Source organism: Argiope bruennichi, chromosome X1 (genome assembly GCF_947563725.1).
Source record: "Argiope bruennichi chromosome X1, qqArgBrue1.1, whole genome shotgun sequence".
Taxonomy (NCBI): Eukaryota; Metazoa; Arthropoda; class Arachnida; order Araneae; family Araneidae; genus Argiope; species Argiope bruennichi.
Genome location: NC_079162.1, coordinates 27,010,401 through 27,035,868, shown reverse-complemented (window position 1 = coordinate 27,035,868; position 25,468 = coordinate 27,010,401). Strand labels below are relative to the sequence as shown.

The 25,468-nt window shown below is 29.1% G+C and overlaps 1 protein-coding gene across 2 annotated transcripts in view; it reads left to right on the top strand.

Moving 5' to 3' along the window:
• Positions 1-306: 306 nt before the first annotated feature.
• The window catches only part of LOC129958747 (ubiquitin-conjugating enzyme E2Q-like protein 1), a 70,215-nt gene continuing 45,053 nt past the window's right edge, over positions 307-25,468 (top strand). The window contains exon 1 of one of the 2 annotated variants that reach the window (XM_056071400.1): positions 307-380. The gene's annotated coding sequence lies outside the window, so the exon portion shown is untranslated. Of the gene's footprint in view, positions 381-417; positions 464-25,468 lie in introns of those variants that run through there. The other variant, XM_056071403.1, reaches the window with a different exon arrangement.

Sequence of the window (25,468 nt, the reverse complement as noted above, 5' to 3'; positions counted from 1 at the left end):
AAATCTGCCTACACACGCAGCCCCCAAGAGCTCAACCCCTGATTTCATCTCAACCAATCCCTGTTACATTTCCAATCTGATTTGCAACGTGAATGCACTGTTCCGTGGAAACTGATCTTTTGCTCAGAGATGAAAGCATCTGTCTTAGTACACATTTGAATATCGACTCTTCAGAATCCTGCTCTAGTTCATCTGGGGAAGAACGCTAAGGGTGACCGCGTCCAGCCAATGAATAGCGCTTAGTGACGTCACGTGACGCCATATTCTCCCCCACCGCGAAATCGTCCTGCAGGTTCCGTAGGGGATCACAAGCTGAGTTACAGGAGAGAAGAACAGACCCATCCAGCGAAAGCGATCTTTTTTAACCTCCTGAATATCAGGTAGAGTATTCTATTTACTCATTTGCTTCTCTGCTGTCTTCTTTTCGCAAACTGTCGGAACTGGCTGTCGTACAGCGCTTGAGGTGAGACGAGGGGATGGATGGATTTTAGGATAAGTAAACAAATCAGATTGAGGCTTGGGTTTTCACTGAATCTAATCTCACCTCCCGGCTCGATTTGGCTTGATATTTGACCTTCAGTTTCTTTTTAAATATAATTAGGTAGAAAATGTTATAAACGAAGTCTAATTTTCCTTTCTCGTGTAAAATTCTGAAGATTTTTTTCTTTTTTGAAATTTATGAAAGAGAAAAATGGTGCCCTTTGTTTGATGCGAATGCATTTTTGGTATACGAGCTTCTTTAAAATATGTTTATGATTATAGGCTGTATTTGTTAATATAAATGCCATATAATGCTTTTTCTGAATGCTCATTATTGTTTTTAAAAGCATGTCTAGCAGAATTTTTTTAAAAAAATATCTAAAATTATCACTTATTTGAAAATAATGAGATCTCTACAGTTTCACATTTTATTTATATTTAATTATAAATAAAATTTAGGATATTTTCTTTCATGTTAATAAATGTTATAACATGTTCTTTAGAATTTTTAGTTTAGATCGATTGTCAGAAATAATGAATTTATGTTTATTTGATGTTTAATATTTTACTTTTTCTTAAAATACTAATATTTAGAATTTTTGAATAATTATTTTTAAAGAATGGGAAGGATTGAGCAATTTAATTGAGTAATATTTAACTAAAATTATTTAAGGTTTTGGCTTTCCAAAGGGTATTTAAACTGTCAATCATGTAGAGTGAAATTTTTATTTTGAAATGAAGAGAACTGTAAATCTATAAAGCAGAGTGCTTTATAAATTACTGTACTAAAAGCATGTTTATTGATATCATAATTATCATTTTGAAATATTCAAATTTCCAATGTTGTTGTTATTGTTTTCATATTTATTGTAAATAGATTTATTTTGCATTTTCAAAATATTAATGTCTTATTTTGGTAAATATCATCGTAACAGCTATCAGAATTGAAAAATCTTTAAATGGAATTCAATTTAAAGTGTGAATCATTAAGTAAATATTTCATATATTTTTATAAAAATGCTAAACTCCTAAAAAGATAAAAAAAAAAAAAAAAAATTGGAAATTATAATTTGGGATTACAAAATCTCTATGTAAAGAAATCAGATAGTCTTTATATTTAACATAATAATTTTTACATGTAGATATTGTTGATCATCTTATATCAATTGTTGTTTCAGATTCAGCATTCTTGCCTTTTTTTTTTAATTATATTTTTCCCGAATATTTTTTTTGTACAGATATATCTTTAAATACTGAAGTCTTAAAGCACAAATAATATGTAATTGAGAAATAATGTAAAACTTTAAAAAGACATTTTAGTGTAAAAGATCCATAAATACAAGATATGAACAAAAGAGTAAAACAATAATAATAAATTATATGTCTTTTATTAATATTTTTCATAACTTTATTATGAAAATAATAATTTTGTAATTTTAGTTTCTCATAGTTAAAAATAAAAACTAACAAAATTTATAAGTCCTGAAATCTGCAAAGTATCTTCCCCTTTCATTCGCTTAAACGAGTCGTTTTGAACCTACAAAATAGTTATAAGTAGCAATATTTTGAACAGCTGAAAAATTCAGCTGCTTCAACAGAAACAGATAAAACTCAAATTCTTAGTATTTCCTAGTAATTATTATTAAATTATATGCATTTTTTTTTATCTCTTGTTATCCATTCAGATGTTGGTGTTTAATTCAATGTTTTTTCTCCATATATTTATTCTCAGGTTTAAAAAGATAAATATGCAATTTTAAATTAAATTTTGATTTAGTATATTTATATAAGAAATTCTATTTTTAAGCATGTTTGTTTCATTTTGCATGCGACATATATATAAGGTTGGAATTTTACAATTGTTTATTCACTCATTTCTTCATATTCTAATGTTCTGCAATTTTGCACTGCTATTGGTTTCCAATAACAATTTGTTACAAAGATTAAATAATAATTTGAAGTTTTTAAAATCTTAAATTATAAGTATAAATAAATAAATGTAAAGTTTCAATACTTCATGCATAAAACTTTAAGCGTGTGCTTGTAGGTAGTTTTTTTTAAAAAATCATAGCGAATTAAATTTGATAACAAATGTGTGTAACTTTCCGTTGAAGTTATCTAATGTAAAAAGATGCCCGATATTACTTATCTTACTTAAATTAAACAAATAAAAGAAAGTTGCATAACTATTATCGATCTAATTTTCATAAATTTACTTCAGCAATTTGCATATAGTTTATTGAAAACGCGCATATACACATAAAAGGTTATCCATATACATCATAGTTATTAAAATAATGTTGGAGGAAGGAGTTAGCTATCCATAATATGACCTTTATTTACAGTACGAAAATTTACTTGTGTTAAAAATCATGCTTTCGGAGAAAGAGGGGGGGGGAGGGAATTGTGGCAAAACATATGGCATCGGTTATTTCCATTAACTTCTGATATCTTAATGATAACTGTTGATGCTTATCTAAAGAGCGCTTTCAGAAATATACGGAAAATGATATCTCAAGAAGAACACTAACCAGCAAAATGTATGCTGCTTAAAAGTAATAAATTTACAAAATAAAAATATGTAATAAGAATTTCTGTCCCTATCTAATTAATGAATACAATGTGATCAGACCTGTGATAAAACTGTACGCAAATATCATATTGTCATAACGGCTGATAAATTTAAGATATATCCAAGGAAAAATAAAATGTTTTGCACGTCATTAGAGATCAGTAAAGACTTAAAAGCTTTCAAATTTTGTGACGCATCCAAAATAGATGCTGCAAATAATAGGAATTGCAAGTGACTAGACACTCATTTAATTCGCCTACATAAGAAATAATCCGAAATAAGTAAATACAGTTTAAAAGTAATCTTGAAAAATTTTTTTTTAAAAAACTCCATTTTATTGCATATTTTCATACAAAAAACCTTACTGGTAAACAAATAATTTCCTTTTTAATTTCTTGAGGCTTTGCAACAAATCTGTCTGAACAGGTTAGTTGATTAGATTTTGGATATATCCCATGAAAAATATATTGGCAAGAATCAGATGAATGTCTGTTAAATATCCGAAATTGACGTTTGCAATCAAAATTTTATTTACAGTTATACTGTTTTGAATGACCTATACTGAAAATGAATCTGAAGCACAAGTTTGAGATAGCTTTATAACTTAATATACATACTTTTATCATAATAAAAGAAATGACATTATTCTGATATTTCTCTTAAAATTTCAGGAGCTAAAAATTCAAAACTGAAGTGACTGAAATTTTCTAAAACTAGGAGCCATTTGCCCCCAAATCCATTACTCATAAAATAACGAGTAAAAATAAAATAAAGTGTTATATTTTGATGAATTTCTGCAACAAAAAATGTTTGGCGAGTCAGCAACATCGTTGAGTAACGATCCATGTGTTCTGTATAAGAAAAGTCTGGTGATAATTTTAATAATAAAATAAATTAGCTTGATCAGTAAAATAGTGTTTTGATATAGTACATGTTTTACTTCCTTATTGCATTGCCTATAATAGTGTGCACTTTCAAATTATAAATTCAGATCACAAAATGATTTTATAAACAAAAATGATTTGCATTTTTATGAAAATATTAAAAAATATTTACATTATTTTATTTATTTAAGTGTAATGTATAATTCAACCATGAGATATTTATCTACATTGGTATCCCCACCACCGCCGTGTATGCAGATGAGATATAGGAGCAAGCAAGATCTCACTACCCTGGTGGGTGAAGTAATGTAAAAAATCAAGTTATTTCCTTTCCAATAATAGCTTGTATGTATCTCCTACTGGGAGAACTGTACTTGGCCGTAATGGCTTTTGGGATTCAACCTTAGTTTCCGGGATTCAGCAATAGCAATGATGGATGGTCAAATTACCTAGGGTGTTTAGACAGGCCTGGGTAATCTGAAATTGTTTTGGGGTTACCTACAGAGGTGACGTAATACTAAATGCTAATTTGTCAGTATGCTGAAATATCATACTTAATATGCTTGCTCATGCAACAATCATAATAGATCAGCCTTTCGGACTATGTAGACTTTAACTCATGTAGTAAGATGAAATCGATTCCTTTGATCACAGTTTAAGAATAATAATAAATAGAAAAAAAACTTTGAAAATAATAAAAAATAAAAAGCTTTAATGTAATTAAAAAAAACAACAACAACTGAAAGATGAAAAGGAGAGATTTTAGATTTATGTTGAAAGCGGGGGGGGGGGGGGGCTGGTAGATATTAAACAATCAACCAGAAAATAAAGTGTTTGAACATTACTTAAAATTTATTTGATTTGATTTGATTAAATATCTTGCTAACTAAAAGGAAAATAAAGCAAAGACTATAGAAATATAATGAAAAATTTTTGTTACCGTTAAAATTTACGAATATATCCTAAAACGACTAGCTCAAAATTTTAAACTTTTGTTTAAAAACTTATGTCTTTTATATTAATTCTGGAATCAGAAGTGCGAAATATTGTATTTCAAGCTGTATAAAAATCATTGAGAGAAAAAATATGTTTTGTAAACAACCATAACGTAGTTCTAAAAGATTCTTCTAAAAGCAAGTAATTCACACTTTCAGGAAACGAAGTAACTATCGTAAAAGGAAATGAAGGTAATTCATCATTAGATCGCTTAATACTTAATCCGAAATCGATCGTCCTTGTGAGTTACTCAAGATGAATGAGGAAAAAGACTAAAACCTTAACTTTCTTCTTGTTTGAGACAAAGTTTTCTTTGAATATCCCAGCTAAGTAGGTTTTAATGAAAATTGTTAGTTGATACCTTGATTCCAAGCATTTATTAGTTGGAATGTTTTCTAAGAATTTCATTGGGACAAGCTGAAATATGTTTTTTCATCTCGAAAGAATTGCAAACGGTATTTTAACTAATATTATAAAATTCCTTATTAAAAGAGGCAAACAACTTATCTTAGAAAAATGAATTAGTTTAAATAATCATGAAATAAGAGTAATTTATCATCAGACCATTTAGCATATAATTCAAAATCGATTGTGTCTGGATTTCGCAAGGAAGAGGAAAATATTACCTCTATTCTTGTTTCAGACTTCTAAATTTTCTTTAAATGTGCAATCTCAATAATACTTGACAAACATCATTAGTCGATGCATTTATTGAAATAAAAACATTTTGTAAACTGAAAGTTTATAATTTCATTGTGGCGTGTTGAAATCTTAAAAGCAGATTAAATAACGAATTATAAAATTAGAATAAAGTATTCTTATAAGCGTGATTAAAATTAATTGTAATCGAATTTATTCAAGAAACCTAATAAGTGTTTTACATAATTAAAGGAAGCTGTACACATTCCTCTAAACGAAAGTTTTTGAATGGAAATAAAGGAATAAACCTTAAATGAATGAAATAATAGGAAAATTTGTGAACTAAGTAAAAGTTGTAATTAGAGACTTTATTTTTGTGGTTTCATTCTAACTGAAGAGAAACAAGAGTTTTTTTTTTTAGAAACGCAGAATATAAATATTGCTATATAATGCATAGATGCTTTTATTTCAACTTACTGTGTTCCCACAATATTTCACAATTGTAAGAGGGTGGCGGTGACCTAGTGGTAAGGTCTGTGGGACTCAATGTATATGTGGGTCAATGTCACTTCAAATGTGTCGTTGGGTGGCAAGCAACCCCACTTTAGAATAATGTGGAAGAATGGAGAGTAGGGCCCTGATTCAGAAGTTATCTTCGTCATTGCCCAAGATTGAAACCAACCATGGTCACCTGAAAACATTCTAGTGTAGGCCAAACGTTTTAGTTTTGTATTCAGCTGCCAGTGTTAACATGCAGCAAATGCATCATGTAATGCAACTGAGAGTGATATCATTTCGATTACTTCTTCGCAGGGACCAAAAATCTTTACAAAACATTTAACTAATAGCTCAAGGTTTCTGGAAAGGTGCTTTGATGCAGTTTATTGATCGTTTAAAACAATTGCATTTTTCGACACTGTTGCTGAAAGTTTGCACTAAATGCATGTCACCATCAAAATTTTAAAATGAATTAAATAACCTAAATTTGCAGCCTATGGTTATTTTCCCATTCAGTTAAATCTCGTTTCCTTGTAACTCTGCATATGATTAAATAAATAATTTGAATAGTGGTTTAATCTTCATTCAACACAGCAAAAAGAAGAAAATGTTTTAAAATTCTTAGTCCTGTAACAAACGTATCTATGCTTTATAGCCCATCAAATTATTGTTTCTATACTTGTAAACTGAAATTATTTTAAAACTCTATAATGCGATACAAAAATTATTACTCATAAAATCAACAAACACTTCAAGTATTCTTTTGATTCTTAGTTGAATCAGCAGGACCGTACATTACTGAAACAGAAAATTTTCGTCTAATTAGGCAATGCAAAAAAAGCAGCAAAACATTAAAGGGATTTAAAAACAATTCGATTCACAACTTCTTAAGTTTATGTTCGGAATATTTGCAATTTCCATTCATTCTTCATATACTTTCAAAACCATGTTTCCATAATTATTATGAAATGGTCACAATTAGTCACAACCAGTCATTACTAAACCTCAGAAATTCCGCAGAGTGATGATATGATAGATAATATATGATATGATAGATAATATATGATATGATAACAATAGAAGAACATATGAATGATAATATATGACTGCTATGAAAGAAATTACAATTTTTTTTTTTTTTTTAAATTTTCATTATTCTCTGATTCCTAATATGAAAATTTTTTTAATCAGTTGCCTTTGAAACTTTTAGTAAAATAATTGCTATGAATATAATTTTATTATTATATTTATGCATAGCTATAGTTAATATTCATTATATTAACTTTATATTTATGCACATTCAATGCGGTCAAACTTTATAAGTAAAGGTAATGCCATTCATTAATAATAATGGAATCCTCCTCTCTTTGATTATATTTATTTATCATACATAATGAGTAATAGTTCTTAAAAATTTATTTTAGTATATGAAATTAAATTTTTATAATTCGACTAAGACGGTCAAAAATATTCATGTTTTGATTAGAAGTTATCGTCTATGCCATTAAATATTTTATTTTTGTCCCTTCATCTATGTTTAATTGGATAGTCTGCCCAATACATTGATTATAGTTAAAAGCTGCTGTTCAGTTAAGTTTCAAGAAAAGTCAGTCTGAAGCTTTAAATAGACCATTACATTAATAACTAAGTTGCTAAATTTAACCATTTAACTAAAGTAACTTTAATTAAAGATAGAACTGAAGCTTAGTAAATATTACAAAATGCGCTTAAATATTTTCGGAAGTAAATTTACGCAATTTAGCTTGACTTCTGTAAAATATTTAATGCCAAGTCTATATCGAATTATTTAATAAGCATTTTAATAACTGTGGATTATTTTAAGGAGATGGAAGAATATTTTCATGGAATGAGATAACGTTTATTCAGTCACATAGTACCCATATTTGTTTATATACTTTTTCCATTCTTCAGACTGCATCATAAGACTTTTTTTTTATTGAAAAATTAATGAAATGTGATTTGACATCATCATTATTACTGAATTTTTTCTTCTATTCAATGAATCTTGCAAAGAATGAAATAAATGGTAATATGGCGAAATAACATATAGAATGAATGGTTGATGTAGCAACAAGTCTCAACAAAATTCCAATATTCTTTGCTGAGGGACTTAAGGGGTTTGTCATCTAGTATTGTTATAGTGAAACAGATATTTGCTTTTCTTTAACTGCATTGTTTAGTTTTATTAGTTGTTGATATCACACATATAAAATTGATGATTTGGCTGCGAGAAAAAATTTCAAAGAAGATGATTTTTTTTTTTTTTTTGTACTGATGCACGTTGTTTACTTCAAGATTTTGTTCAATTGACAGAGTTGTAAACAATCCATTTTTTATAACAAATATAACATTTCAAATATGGGCCCTTTTTACTTACTTTCATGAAGAAATAACACACATTAGCATGTTTTTAACAGGGAGCTCTTTTCAGTACGAAAAGGAAACCATAAAATGAGTTTTCTTTGTACCAAAGGTTGCTACAGACTGTTTTCAATGCGTGTATAGGAGTAGTAAAATTTGCAAATCGATTTATAACATTACAACTATTCATTTAAGGCTTTAATTCCATTCATAGCTCTTACCTTTTTATGATCTCGTTGCCATTATTTTTACGGAAGGAAAAAAAAGCAAAACCTAGTGAACATTTTTCTTTTACTCTTCCATTTTTCAATTTATAAAATCAATACATCTGTATGAATACAAGATTTCGTATTGAATGTAAATTATTGCATCGACTATAAAACAATACAAGTTTGATTTTTCGAATATTTAAAGATGTCTAAAACAACAATTATCGTGACTGAGAGTGAAATTTGTAATTATTTATTTGCCGATCTTCTATAGTATTTGCCGAGTTTTGATGAGAAAATATTTTTGGACTGTCCGCTAAAACCAAATGCCATTTTACTCAATTATTTAATTATGTGTAGCCTTATGCATAGATTATCCACTTAAATATTTAGGAACACAGAAGGTTGATTTATTCCATTTTCATATTAAATTCGATTACCACGCCACACAAGCACTTAATTCAATCAATTACTGTTGAATTATCCTTTTAACTCTTGCAATAAACTGCGAAAACATAATTGCTTTTTCTTGTCACTTTCTAAAAGCCTTCTAATTGCTTTTTCTTGTAAATTTCTAAAGCCTTCGCTTTATTTATTCAAATTGGAAAGAACTTATTAAAGTGCACCTCCTATCTGTAAGACAAAATTGTTAATGATTGTTTTTAAAAAAGACATCTTATTGTCTTGTTTATTACAGCAGAGAAGCCAAATGCTTTCCTTCAAAGACATGCCTAGTAAACAGAAAGAAATGCTTAATGTACTGCAGTACTTTAGAAATAGGATTTCGAAAGACAGGAAATTACAACGGATATAATTATATCGAATATTCGATAACTATATGGTTTTTATGCAAATGTTATTTGACAGCCACTGTTTAAGTTCCAAGTTTATTTTTAACCACGATGCTCTTGTAGAATGTTCATCAATAATGTGTTTTTTTTCTTGGGACATAAGGTCCCAAATGAGATTAGAGTGAACTAATACTTTAGTGTTCAAGGACTTTGCTGCAAAATCTTATCTTTGAATCGGTTATCTCATCTTAAGATCTGGCGTAGGCAAAATACGATCAATAGGTAAAAATCGTCTGATGGTCGAGTTTAGGCATTATGGACAGGAAATCGAACCCAGCAAAAGATAAGTCGCGCCTTTTGGCAAACTGATACAATAAGAAAAGGGGTTCAAGCAACTAATCTTATTCAGCTGTTAACAAATTGTGTCTAAAACACACACTTTTTATCAAAAGCATACTTGCATAAAATGGCACTTAAGACAAATACTAAATCCTTTTTTTAATGTAATCAGCATAATCCTTTGAATCCTCTTGCATAATCCCCTTGAAACTTTTCAGAGAGGCTAAGATTGAAATTGCAATTTAACTTTAATAACATAAAATATTTTGCAATAATATGAGTTACATGTTGAAAAATAGTCATTTTCAATGGCCAAATATTCTACCTATTTGATTGATGTTATTAATTTGTAACATGAACCAACATTCATTTAGCTATCGAAATACATAAGTTCTTGGCAGACAAAAAGCAATAAAACAATGTATAAATAATTTATCCCTATTTAAATTAAATTTTGATGTAAAAAAGTGGTGAATGTCCTGAATGTTTTGCAACTGGTGAAGCTCATAATTTAAACTCTTCGGTTCTATTGTTCAGAAAGAGTTAAGGAGAATGATTTTTTAAAAGACATGAAATTTAATTGAAATTATTTTTCACTTTTGTAAAGCATGCAATAATATGAAATTGAAATGCAATAATTCAAGTTAATTAGTTCATTATGAATACTAAGTAATTGAATAAAAAATACTGCAGAAGCTTTTGCTTTGAATCAAAGCAATCGTCTTATAAAATGCGTGCCACAATATATTTAAGAAATAAAAGAAATGAAAATGTCAAGTAATTTATCAACATAAAAAAACTAAACCGTGTGTCAAATATAATATTGTAATATAAATTATATGTTCATAGTTAAAAAAAACAATTTTGGTACAGAGGAATCAACCGTGACATTCATAAGTTCATCTAAAAATATTAAATTCTTGATTATATAAGATTTTTTTACCATTAAAAAATCGAATAAAAATCGAGTAAATCAAGAAATTTTTTAAGTGAGTGCTCTTTTAAATACTACTGCTCTTTTCGGAGATATTACTGGTTGCATAAAGATATAGGCAAAAAATAACAAAGTTCATAAAACAATGAACAGAATGAGGTAAGACTTTTAAAATAGTATGAGATATGCCTATCGAAATTTCTAGTTCAAAAATATTTTGCTGAGAAAGCCACAGAAAATATTAGCAACCATTAATCCAAGGAGCCAAGGTAATGAATATTTTAAAAAAATTAGTTAAAAACAGGGAAATATTTTACGAAAGCTAAATTTACAATTCTAAAAAAATAATTTTTCTAATTTTTTCGTTGTAGAAGTATTTGTGTGCAATAAAATTTTCAGAAGTTATCACCAAAACATAGTGAACTTTTGTTTACTTTATAAATAATTAAAATGTGGAAAAAATAGTTTTGATGCGCATATTTCCACCTTTCAAAGTATAATTGTATCCAATTCAGTATCTTTAATTCAAATGGTCTGTTTAGTAATTCGAAAATGAACAGGGAAGCAACAGGTATTCACATATAAGGGATAACCAAAGTTTCGCCAGTAAATGGAACTGCTCATAGTTCTAAATGGCAACATAAAGATTAATATCAAAAATACTTTTAAAAAATGAACAACAAATTTTATAAAATCGTTTCAGAAGTTTTTAATGAAACTTTGCTTCGTTTTTTTCAGAAAATTCACTATTTTATTACATTAGCCAATTAAAAGAGATTTAAATAAAAAATTCGAAATTTGTTTGATTCCTGATACAATAGAAAAATATAAAAAAAATATTCATTTGACTGATTTTGTGCTTTAAAAACTTAAGATAAAATGCATATGCATCACTTAATGTACTGAAAAAAATCCGCAAATAAGAATAATAATGAACAAATTAGATGCATTATATTTCTATCATAAAATATTAAATATTAATTGCTTACAATAGATTCCTTTCAAACTTTCCTAAGCAATTAATATTTTCCATAAAAAAGGATAAAATCGCATTTCTCATTACTTGCCGCAAACTTCAATCAATATCCTATCAGTATGAATAGGTAGATTATAACATTTTATCCCCTAGTATATCGCAAAAAAACCCCTGTCAGGCCTTCGGCATATCTCAACTGAAAGCGAAGAGAGGGGTGGGTTTGGAGTTATGTATTAAATGTTATACATAATTGAAAGGAATACGAATTGACAAATCCAACAATATGCATATCATTTCTTCAAAAAGCTCTTATGTTGAAAATGAGATTAAGGATTATACATTATTAGGACTTATTAGTATTATTAGTACTTTCGCCATTTTTCGCCAATAAGTACATTAAAAAAGATTAACTGCTGATCAAAGATCGCCTTTATTTCTTCAACCATGATGAATTTTTCACTTAATCTTTTGGGGTTATGATCTTTTAAGTGCTTTTCTTTTATCGAATGCTTAAAACCGAGTACTCTATTTCATTAAAGGATTAGTTTCCACTTATTTTCTAGAAAGCACTCTGCATACTTTGAAATATTTTTAAAGAAAGTTCATAAATTCATCATTTCTCTTGATGACTTTTACAAATTGGTTTTAGGGGGAAAAGAGCTAAAAAAATCCTTTACAAGATACTTGAATCTAATGTAATAAGTTTGATCAATCCGTAATGCATATTTAAATAGGGAGAAAATATTGGATTTTTCTACATCTTCGACATTATCATTAGTAAACAACATACTTTTTTTTTTTTTTACTACTTGCCTAAAACTCTAAAAATTTATGATCTGTATTTGGAAACTCAGACGGCAGAAATCAATGCATTTTTTTACTATTGAAATATAGATTGCGTGCTTATAATTCTTCTGACTTACAAAAATAAAATATTTAAAACTAAATTGCTCTTCTTTTTAGTGTCTGGGGAAGATAAAATATTTCTGATGGTCTATTACATGCAGATAAACTACTTTCTATGATTAGGTCAAATGATAACATTATGGTTAAATTCTTGAAGAATTGGAACTTTACTTTTGCTTTGCATTTATCACCGTTCCTAAAACTATTTGTCATTCATTGATTTTTTTTAACGTCTAACAAAAACCCTTACGTTTTCTTTTATCTGTGAATAATATATCATAATCAAAATGGCAGTGAAATTTATATTAGTGGGAAATCATTTAACGTCTTGAAATATTTATAAAACAACATTAGAAACATTTTGAAATTTAAAAATATTTTATCTTTACTTGGATCATTCATTATAACGTTCCCATGATAGGAAAAATATAAGATGCTATTGGTGACATATTTTATTTATTATTTGTAATAGAAATATTATATAAGCTAGAAATTAATTAGTCAAAGTTAATAAATTTCAAATTTGAAACTATTCTGTTCTAGCTGTAGTTTCAAAGTAAGATATTGATTCAACAAATCAAATCAAATAGCTTCTAGTCTAAAAATCAGATCCTTAAAATTCGAATTAAAATCGAAATCTGAATCAAGAAGATAAATATAACTTCATTTGTAATTATTTTTGATAAAACTGAGTGATATCTCATCCAACAAAATATTGACGAGTGAAAGGAGAGAGGTAGAGAAAAGAAAAGTGTTGCATGGAGTGTAGAAAACCGTAAATATTTTATAAAACAATTTTATTTTGCAATTCTGCATTTTTACTTTAAAGAGAATTATTTCTGTCAAATCTGTGAAAATCAGAGAGGCTTTAGAGATTGCCTGAGGGGCGTCGTTTCTATGGAATTTCTGCGGGGCGCTGAATCCGTGAGCTCAGCGCTTTCCCCGCAGTTGTCATACGACCATAAATCAAAATTACGACGTCGTCCCTAGGTGGCCGTAGAAGGACTTCAAGCGGCTTAGTTTAGCAGTTGTACGGCCATGGCAGTGTCGGGATGCTTCGGAGTTGGTCAGCGTGACAAAGTGGTCACAAGTGCCATCACATCATAATTTGGAATAGCGACTTATAATTTGTAGTTTTTAGTGAAAGATTAAATTTAATTGAATTAGTTTAGACCAGCATTAAGTTATAGTGATGTCCTTTTTTGAAATATCTCAAGGATTATTTTGGGGCAGATCTTGTAACTTTGAATTGCGGTCAGACGATCAAAGGATTCAAATTAGACACTGTTGCACCAAACGTCTTAAGTTTGAAAATCATTTGAAAAAACTTTGGAAGCTAAAATCTGATTATATGTATAGGATTTTTATGAGGAAACATTCATATTTCAAATAACTGAAATCTTTTAAAACTGAACTAATTTCGTATGTTTGCTTATTATTATTTAATTCATCATAGTTGTTTTGAAACAGAAGGTAAAGAAAATGAATTATTTTATGTTAATTATTCAAAATTATTCTTATCTCACTTTTCATATTAGTATAGGATTTTTTTTTTTTTTCATCCCAGTCCATCATCAATAATCGTTTCAATTTGACTTGACATTTTATTCTGAATACTTTCTAATTCCAAAGAAGGTGGTCAAACTCATATGAGCTGATCTGTTTGACTTTTGACTTGGGTTTTACCATTTAATTTTTCATTTGAAACGAGACGGAAATTCCTCGATAATATCTCCGATAATTGCCTTCTAAAAAGCAATTACAAGAAAAGGCGCTTGTAAGAAATGAAATATCTCCACCCACCCTTTTAATTATCTAGTATTAAAAAATTGCCAGTTTTTCACACATTAAAAATATTTGTAGGTTAATATATATGTATATATTAATTATATATTAATACAGAAGTGACTGGAATAAAATACTTTCATTGCTTTGAGTTTCTGAAGGATACTGTTTTTTTTTAATTAAATATATCAATTTTTATCATTTAAAAGAGAACGTAAATTCTAAATATTCAGTATAAAAATAAAAACTTCAAAACTGCTAATGATATCTTGCCTGAAATGCTAGTGAGATGTCTTGTATGATTGTTTTTATATGGTTGTTATAAATTTTTCAATAGCAGTCATACCGAGTCAACAGACGTTTTATTTATATTATGCATATCGAAAGGTATTTGCGATTACTCCAATATAAAGCATGCGCAAATAAAATAATAAGTAGTATAAGATGTCCCATGATATTGTAGAATACTATAAAATAGTGTGCAATATTATATTGTTATTCTGTGGTAGATATCATACTACGTAATGTACTTTGTGCTAATGGGGGGGGGGTTAAAGATGTTAAGCGTTATCCCTTTTTTACGTGTTTTTATTAAGTTTGTAGAATGGTTTGATTTTTATTGCATTTAGAAATTTGTGTATTATTTTAACCGAAATGTTCTGTTACATTTAGTATTAAAATAAATTATGTTAACAATATAGGAAATGAATTCCTGTATAACTAAAGACGAAAAGAATGAAGAATTTGAGCGGAAATAATGAAAATTAATTACCGACTACCTTAAAAGTAATTTAAATATTTACGCCGATGTTGAATGAGTTTAATAGCGTCAACCGTTTTTTCATATAAAAGGATTCGGAAACGGATGGAATAATGGGAATGGAATCTCTTTATATCATTGAATATAAGAAGAGGATACAAAAATTGACATAATTTAGTAATAAATAAACCTGACACATCCAACCCAAATGTTAACTCTAAATTAGCATTTAACCTCCCAAAATTCTAACATGAACTGAAACACAAAATAGCGTTTCATAACGAATCTAAGCATTATTAAAAGTTAGATATTATGCGCTTTTAAAATTATTTTTAAACACATATTCTATTATTTCTAAACAAGTTTTCATCATAATTAAGTAATTTCTTTCTCAAAATAATTTTATCTGTCTTGATTTTCAAATTATCGACGATTTTTTTCTCAGTAAATAAATTAAATAAAATTATATCAATTAATAAAATTAAATCATCAATCATCAATTATCAATTAATAAAATTATCAAATAAAATTATACCAATTACTTCTCAAAAACTAATCCATCAACTTTGTTCAAATTTTGAAAAATGAAATTGCATATCATATTGTATAAATGGAGAGATTTTCGAGACCTTGAAATTTCTATATTTGGAAATTTTGACGATTTAATGAAATGCAATTACTAATGTCCTCATTGAGTTCTAGAAGAGCAAATACAATGTTATATACAGGTTGAATCGCAAGCTCCTAAACAAATTTTAAAAGTATAAAGACATGTATAGATGAGTTATTTTTACACAGAAGCATATAGGCACAAATGAAATGTATGAGGGGACTCATTGCAATAGTACTGTGTGAGGAATGTATAACATTATCGACCGTAAGTGAACACATTCTGTAAGAGAAAACTGGAGTAATAAACATATACGTAAAATGGCAAAAAAGCGTTTAATTTATAGGGAAGCGGGAAAAAAAATGGTTGTACAAGATCAACGCTTGTAACGGTGATTCTACTCAAACTTTCGTGCGGCCAACTGTCAGACGTTTGGCCTATTGACCCTAGCACGTGAGCACAACCAATGCTTCCGATGAAAGCAACCGGCCGTTGCAATCGGTCAGCGGACGATGCGTTTAACAACCACGGAAGAAGCAATTGCATGTCAAATGGACTGTCACACACGCACACGGGTCGCGAACTGTTGCATGCAACTTTGTCATTTTCCAGTCCGTTGTGCGTTTACATGCAATGCGTCCTGACACCCGAAGCAGAGTGCCTCCAACATCGCGCGTTTACTCTGTGTTTCTTGCAATTGATCACGGACCTTTTCAAAATTTTCAAGGGAGGTGTGTTTAATGTGTAGATTTATATGTAAAGTGTACAGTCAGCGACAAAAAATAATGGGGCATCTCTGTAACTATGTTATTTACTATCGTATCTTCACAAAGTTAGTGTCAATGGAAACTATTTAAACACGGAGATTTATATAGATCGAAAATCTGATTAATCGTGTTAATAAGGATAATTAATTAGTATTTTGGAATTTTCCCATCAAGGAAATTGAGATTTTACAATAATTTGATTTAGCATGTCTTTCCATATATGTGTATTAAATTTCGTTTGAAAATTCGTAGTAGTTCTCGAACTATAATTATTTGTATTTGGTTCAAATTCTGCTTGAAAAGAGTCGACCTACTAAGGACCATATATTAAGTAAAATGCAGACTTTTGAAAGCAAAAGATGCATTTTTTTCATTTTATGTCACCGAGATTCCAAAAAATTAGTCAAACGTTACTCAGATTGATCTTTAGCATGAATACTTATTTTCAAATTCCACCTAATATATGGTTATTTTATTGGAAATTTTAGTTTTCATTTCCTTTCAATATATTTTCGAAATCGCCTCTGATTGATCCTGCCTTAAATATTTCTATACCACACATACATTTTTTTTTTATTATGAATGAAATGCATTGGTTCCAATATTTTTAAGTAAAATTTTGTTTCATTGGTAAAAAAAAATCTACTTCGCATAAAGGCATTTTAAGCAAATTAATTTATTAGCCTTCATAAAAAGGAGGAAATTTTATTTTCAAGATTTTCCGGTTATTCAATAGCGGCTTTCATGAACACCAAACTTCTGGTATCTGTATATCGAATTTCTAAAAGGAGACTACCTACAAATTGGATTGAGTCCAATCCCAAGCTCTTATGCTGCGTCAGAGAAAACAAAATTATTATTTTTTACTTCAATCTTTGTGGCAACTGGTTGGCCATTATTTAATTTAGTTTCTATGTTTTAATTTCTTTGAGCTACACTGTCTTAATTTACATATTTCAGGAAAAACATAAAATCCTGTTAACATCACAGTAACATAGTAATTCCAACCAATAGAATATCTTAAATAAATATAAGATGGCATTCGTTTTAATTCCTCGATCAAAAATACTTTTCAATATGAAAAACAGAAGTTTGTAACTATATGTGATTGTTATTTATAAACAGGGAAGTTTTTATCGCTCTTATTTGAAATCCTTGTGTCCAACGGAATCTAAAAATTGCAGGATTAATGTTTAAATTTTACTTAAAAATTCATAAATATGTATTACCTGCACATCTAGTCACTCATTGTTCAACTTCAAAGAAAGACAAAATATTCATTAAAGAATGTCATCAAAGAAAGACAAAATATTCATTAAAATCACAATACAGCAACATAAGTATTCCTTCTAATAATTCTCCTTAATATTTTAAATCTTTCATCATCTGATCTGCAATTTATCCAATAGCGATCTTAAAACATTCGTTAAAACTCATGAGTAGATTGATTAAAATAATTAGAAATAATATATAGTCCTTCAACAAGTAGGCGTGTAAAGCATTTCCATGTAAAAATTCTATGTTACAATTTACTAAAATTTATTTAAGCCATTTGTGGAAAAAAATTATGTTCTTTAAAAGAATAAGAAAAAATTGTTTCCGAGAGATGGCTAGAAAATCTTTTAAAAACTTTATAACTCTTTCAATTTTCATCAGAAGTTTACAAAAAAAAAATAAATTTGGTTGCTATTTTCAATACGAGTAATAGATTAAGCGGGGAAAAAAATTGGTAGACATAATGAGAAAATTTCTAGATACTAATTAATTAACTATGTTAATTAACTCAGTTAATCTATGCATCTATCTAAACAAAACTATCTTTTTGAACCATTTCCATCGACACTAGTTTTGTGAAGATGAGACAATAAATAGCAATGTCCAACTATTTTTGCTCACTACTGTATTATAATTATAAAATTGTTCAGTATTTGCACCATAAGTCTTCTGCTTATGTTGTACACACACATATATACACAGCCATCCTGTTCTTTTCGTTAATTCTTTGACCGCTATGGCAGTATAGATATCCTTAAAAACAGTCGGGGTCGCCTATGGGCGCGTATATGAGTCCGGCGCAACCTGTTAGATCAGTCCTCAGCCATGGTTACTGCCGGCCGTATGCTGCTCACGCGAAACGCTTCAATTTAGAGCAAGTTGGCAGTCAAAGGTTAAAATACTGCACAGTGACAATTTTAAATGCCGTATGTCTTATTTGCTACTACTTGTTTCTATGTAAAAACTATTTGTTTACATATATCTAGCCTGCTAGTAAAATTTATTTCAAAATTTTCATCTTGAATTGTACAGTAAAAACTATTTTAACAAATATCAGAAAATTTTGGAAACTTGCGTTTCTTAATATTTTTCATAAATGGTTAGAATTTTATTTCCAGTTATTAAACATTTTGTTGTTTAGTACAAAACTCTAACATTTAAATTTTCTAAGATAATCTCTTTCTTGAATCGATTATTTAAAAAGCTCAGTTCTTAAAGAAAGTTTAAGATTAAATCAAATATCCATACATAATGATGAATGAAAATGATACAAAATTCTTAATTTATGTAAGTGGAGAAATATTCCAATGAAATCCCCAAAGACAAAACTTTATTTTTATTCGAGCAGGATATAAAACACCATAATCTCGCCATTAGTTTCCATTAATTCTCATTAACTAAACTATACGTTAAAATTTATAGAGCATAGTAATGATTATTAGTTCATATTTCCTCTGAAAATCCCCTCGCTTTCTGCATAACTCGATTCGCACACGGAATGAAAACTTTTTTTTTTTTTTTTTTTCGCTTGACAAGGCCTGAACCATCGGAAAATGCAGGAATGTTATGTATTTGCTACCATGTATCCTGATTAGTTAAAAGCAGAGACGATTCTTTTTTTTCTCTGGATTTTAATCATGATGGCTAGAAAAGTCGTTTAAATATTGGATCTAGGAGACTTTTAAAAACCGGGATGCCCATGCTACAAGGGAGCATCCGGTTACTTTAGTGGAAATTAAAATATGGATTATCTCTAGACGTTTAAATAGCTGCAAAATAAATAGCTTCATCCTGATGTTTGAGATGCTAAATTTAGAAATCAGATTGAAAGTTTGGTGAAATCCGAGATAGAGACTTGAGATAAAATCATTCGTAACTATTTTTTATGCTAAAGTAGAAATATAAACCAGCGGTTAACATAAAATGTTGAACATTTTCGATCATACCCTGTAAGATGCGACGTTTTTTTCTTGAAATTATAGAGAAGTCAATTTTCTAAATACGCAAGTCTCGAAATAGCTTTGCCACTTGTTGCTTACTTAGTTGCTGCATTCGTTTCGAATGATTGCCATTTGAGTAGAACATTAACTCAAGGTTTGTCAAAGATAACATTCTATTTAACCTTCATTGTTTTGAGAATTATTTTTTGTATGACTGATCAAAATATATTGATATTTAATTATAACAGTACCGTTCGGCATGAAAGTTATTTTTTTACACGAATTTTATAATTTAAATAATACTACAGTAGCAATTCAGCAAATTTTTATTAAACTGCATTTCTATTCTTGATTTTATAATTTCTGTCTCATAAGCTAAAACAAATTTTTAACATTTACTATGCATATTATTCCATTCATAAACGTTCTGATTTCAAATTAAAACAGCAGCTCTATAACATGATTTAAACCGTCTTGTAAAAAGACCAATCTCAACCACAATGATAGGTTTAATATCTTAATCCAAGAAAATTCCCTAATTTATCTAACTTCCTAATTAGATGACATTCTATTTGGAATATTTATTGTTATTTTAATTCCTATAATAATGTAAGGAGTATTTGAGATATTGAAATGTTTCTAAGTGACTTTTGCATTTTAAACTATTTAATACTTTCTCTTAATTGCAAATTCAAAACTAAATAATTGATGGGTGTAACAATTTGCACTCCTTTTTGGTTGATTCATTTTATCACATATGTAAAAAGACCAATCTCAACCACAATGATAGGTTTAATATCTTAATCCAAGAAAATTCCCTAATTTATCTAACTTCCTAATTAGATGACATTCTATTTGGAATATTTATTGTTATTTTAATTCCTATAATAATGTAAGGAGTATTTGAGATATTGAAATGTTTCTAAGTGACTTTTGCATTTTAAACTATTTAATACTTTCTCTTAATTGCAAATTGAAAACTAAATAATTGATGGGTGTAACAATTTGCACTCCTTTTTGGTTGATTCATTTTATCACATATGTAAAAAGACCAATCTCAACCACAATGATAGGTTTAATATCTTAATCCAAGAAAATTCCCTAATTTATCTAACTTCCTAATTAGATGACATTCTATTTGGAATATTTATTGTTATTTTAATTCCTATAATAATGTAAGGAGTATTTGAGATATTGAAATGTTTCTAAGTGACTTTTGCATTTTAAACTATTTAATACTTTCTCTTAATTGCAAATTCAAAACTAAATAATTGATGGGTGTAACAATTTGCACTCCTTTTTGGTTGATTCATTTTATCACATATTACTTTCATGCATTTAAAACCATTAGTTTCATCCTTTAAAATTCCAAATGAATTATTTTACTTATCATAATCAAAATATTTATTTGTTGACGACAATTTTTTTTATGGGATGGCATAAATATTGTACTAATAAATCATTTTAATTTCACTAGTAGTTATAATAACTGATGTGGGTATAATATTTGTCTTTAAATCGACTTGTAGATAAAATAACTCCTCTGTCCTATTCTATGATGTGTTAGGTTTTATAACAAAAAGGAAAAACATCTTCCATTGACTTAAAATATATACACATTCCTTCTTCTTGGATTACCGGTTTATCAGAATTGTTTTTGATACCTCCTGCAGTCAATGATACTTTAGTATTAAAATATTAATCTAAAGCTGTAATAAGCCATGCTCACAAGAGATCAATTTTTCTTGTTGCTTTGGCATTGGAAGCTTGATCTACTGAATGCCAAATTGATTTCTCTTTTAAGCTCTGTTTGCTTCTGTAATAAGGGGAAATCGGAATTGTCTTTTAGTTAGATTCTCAAAACTTGTGGGGGAAAATAAGCTATGGGACTTTAAGTATAATTTTAATTTATTTTGTAAAATGCTTATTAGAGACAAGAAGTAAATATATCGATATTACAGTATGTTTAGTTTCAATGCGGTTATTGAGATAATCTTTTTTCGTTTATTTCCTTCTAGAATTATAATAATTGCCACTGGGCGTAGCATTCCCTTTTCCCGAGCAGAGACAAGGAAAATGTTTATATTTTAACTAGTTATATTATTGGGTGATATGATTTTGTACTTCCTTTACATAAACAACAAAAGGGAAATATATCTTAATTCTACTGGAAAATTTTATTAAATTGATGAATGACCAAAATGGTCTTTAGGCAAAAATTACAACTTCATCCAGGTGTTTTACTCACTTTATTCTTCAATTAAGAAAACCAATTATGCACGGTCTTTTACACATTAAAAGCTAGAAAGAAAGAGCGCTCCCTCAGTTTTCTCTATTCTTCAATAAAATGCATATCACTCTTTCACTTCTTTATCAAATAACATCCTACAAAATTGACAGAATGAACATTTTCTTAAAAAAGGGAAGAAAAAGTGATGGCATTTTTATGTTCGTGTTAGCAGAAAATGGATTATCATCCTTTTCCAGTGTTTCACTCTAGAATCATCGATTGGATGTTGAGTTGAGAATTTCGCAGTTTTAGACGCTTCGCGCAGTTATCCCTTTTCCCATCTTTGGCAGCTACCGACTTGGGAATCTGACAAACAAATCGATGCGACGGAGCCCCACATGGGGGTGAAAGAGCTGGAAAGATCTTTCGAGTTCCATTTATACAGCTGTTTTATGCTTGAAATACTCTATTACACCTTCCATTGTTTAATCATTTGTTTTCTAGTAAATGATTAACATTAGTTTTCTACATAAGAGATGTTATTTAAGATGAAAACTAAAAGAAAGGAATTTTATTTTTTTCATTAGTGATTTTTAATTTCGCGAGGAAATATTAACCAGTGAATGGAAAATGTACATTTGTTAAAATATTATTGATAAGTAAGCTCTTTGTAATGTTTTGTTCCAAAGTAGAGTAGGAAAATTGCATTGTTGCAAAGAATAAATTTTCATCATTTAGCAGTGAGATGTTAAAAATTAAAATGCAATTTCAAAAAAAAAATATTCAAGTTCTTTAGTCCAGTTTACGGTAAAAGTGTAGTTTAGTGCTCCCCTTACTGCGCCAAGGATGCCAAGTCACCAATAAAGATGGCGGACAAACTAAACAAACAATTCTGCGGAACAATTACGATTACCACTTTCCGCAATATAATTATGATTTTTAATTGATAAGTGTTTTTTTCAAACCAGCTGCACCGGGCTGTTGGGGGCAGAGCAAAAGTTAGAGCATACGATGCCTTCGGCATCTGTAGTTCCCTCCAGGTTCCCTCGATAGAATTTATGTGGGCTCCGGTTTTCGAGTCTTTAAACCTCAGACTGTGGTTTACCGTTAAATGCTGATAACTTTCATTATCGAAATAATTATAAGATGCTCAACAGTCTGAAATTATGCTGCTACCAGGAAGAATACGCCTTTTTATAACTTCAAGTAACACATCTGCATTTCTTTCAGGCACCACTTCAATAAAACAGTCATTCGTATACCTTACTAATCCTCCAAACACCTACTGCCCTTCCTCTCGCTTTCATCTATCGTATTTTCTCTTTTCAATCTTACTTTCATCAATTTCAACAATCTTTCAAATCCCTCCGATTTTCCCATCAAAGGTTAAACAAGCATCCTCACACGCTCGAATTTTTATCGAACCACGACCCTTTCGTACAAACCCTTTTAATATGATGCGGATTCAATCGTTTCTTTCTGCAACACCAGATCTTTCCATCGATTCTCTCATCCAAATCAATCAGTTTCATATTCTCACCACACACCGGATATACACACTTAGAAGCAATCAAACCATTCTCCATACAAAATTTCAAACAAGCATCTTTTCCTAACTTCATCAACTCGTAAATATTATATATATATATTTCCCTCACCCGACATCCATTCTGCAGGTTCGAAATACTGTCTTCCACCTCATTTACCCGACATCCATTCTTGCACAATTGCCGACATAATAAATTATCAAGGGAACCAAGCGTTAGAGCACCAACAGAATTACGAGAACTGCGAGGAATTCCATTGCAGTTGACTTTTAAAGTAAGAATTCAGGCGATTTCATAAAGTAAGAATCCAAACGATTTTTTAAAGCAAATACTGACTGTCAAAAATTGCAAAAGAATAAATATTTTCTGTTCGTATTCATATTAAAAATAAAATTGCAGTGTCTTAAAGTAAGCAGTGTAGTAAAAAACTTAATTATAATTAAAAAAAATTAACATCTTTAATCGATATTTTTTATTATTTTTTATTTAACATTTTTCATAAAATAGTTGTAGTTCATGTACTGTAAAATGTAGTAAACAAAACAACATTAGGGTTGTTAGAAAAGCGTTCCATTGGGTTACTATATTAGGGACAAACTCGGGGAGCACACTAATCTACACTTCAAACCAGTTCACTTTAAAATGATGATCCTATAGTATAATTTCGGGGCGATACGAAAATATACGACTGTCATTGACTGAAATTGATTTATAGATTACAGTTGTACCATATTAATCTTTTCTCGTATTTAAAATATTTGGTTATCAATCGCTGGGTGTTTAACATTGTTTCGGCATTTGCTAGACAGTGTGCATTTGCTTTTACTTAAACAGGATGGAAATTGCGAAATTTTGTGTAGAGCTAATCTTTGATTGTTCACTTTGCAATTAGTTTTTAACAATGAAAAAAAAATATATATATCTTCCGTCATTTAAACTTGTTTAACATGAACTTATTCAAACCTCAATTTCAGCAATAGAAATATTAAATTGCTGAAATTGAGGTTTGAAAAAGTTATGTATTGAATATCAACATTAGTATACACATTCGTGCATATAAAAAGTATCATTTTACAAATCCTATCAAAGAATTATTTTCCTTCAATGTGAATAATATAAACAAAGCCAAATAGCTAAAACTACCCAATTATTTAAAATACAACATTTAAAAGGTAAATTCTTGTTCATTTCATAGCAACTTATTTCTCAATATTTGTATTACTCTTGCATGTCAGATATATAATCAAGTGAAATTGAATTACACAATGCGCATCTATTATCACTATTTTTCTCGATTAAATTCTCTTGGCAAGTAATTTTCAGCTTCTGGTACATTATATAACTGTCAATATCAATACTACTAATATGACTTTACTCTTAGCACGTGACTTTAAAATTTCTTATTCATTACATTAAGATTAATATATCCCTAACAGTTACAACTTTTTCATAGACTCTAAAAAATAAAATGAAAATAAGAATGAAATAAATAGAATTTTTTATGGTACTTATCACTCAAGTAGATAACATCACTCCTTGAGGAGAGCGGCCTGAAGTTCGTCAGTTCTGGTACAAAGCTATGAACTCATAGTGAATAGTGATGGCTAACAATCTTATTGTGGATCTCAAGCAATTCACGAGCTGTGGGTTAGGAGCAGTTTCTTAGCATCTACTTCGGGTCACAGAGTTCATGGCCATTTATTTATCCTAGAGCGTTATTAGATTATAAGCTAAAATCGCCAAGTATAGTTCACTATGGTTTATCAATGGTGTCCAAATCTGAATATTTTTCATATTATTTCAATCCTCATCTTCATCATACAATTCTTAGTTTGACTTCGTAATGTTAGTGCTGCAGAATTCTTATTATCTAGAGGTCATGGCGACACCTCGTGTGTTGTTTTTGTCTTTCTCCATTCTTCTTTCACAAATTTTCGGATATAAAGTA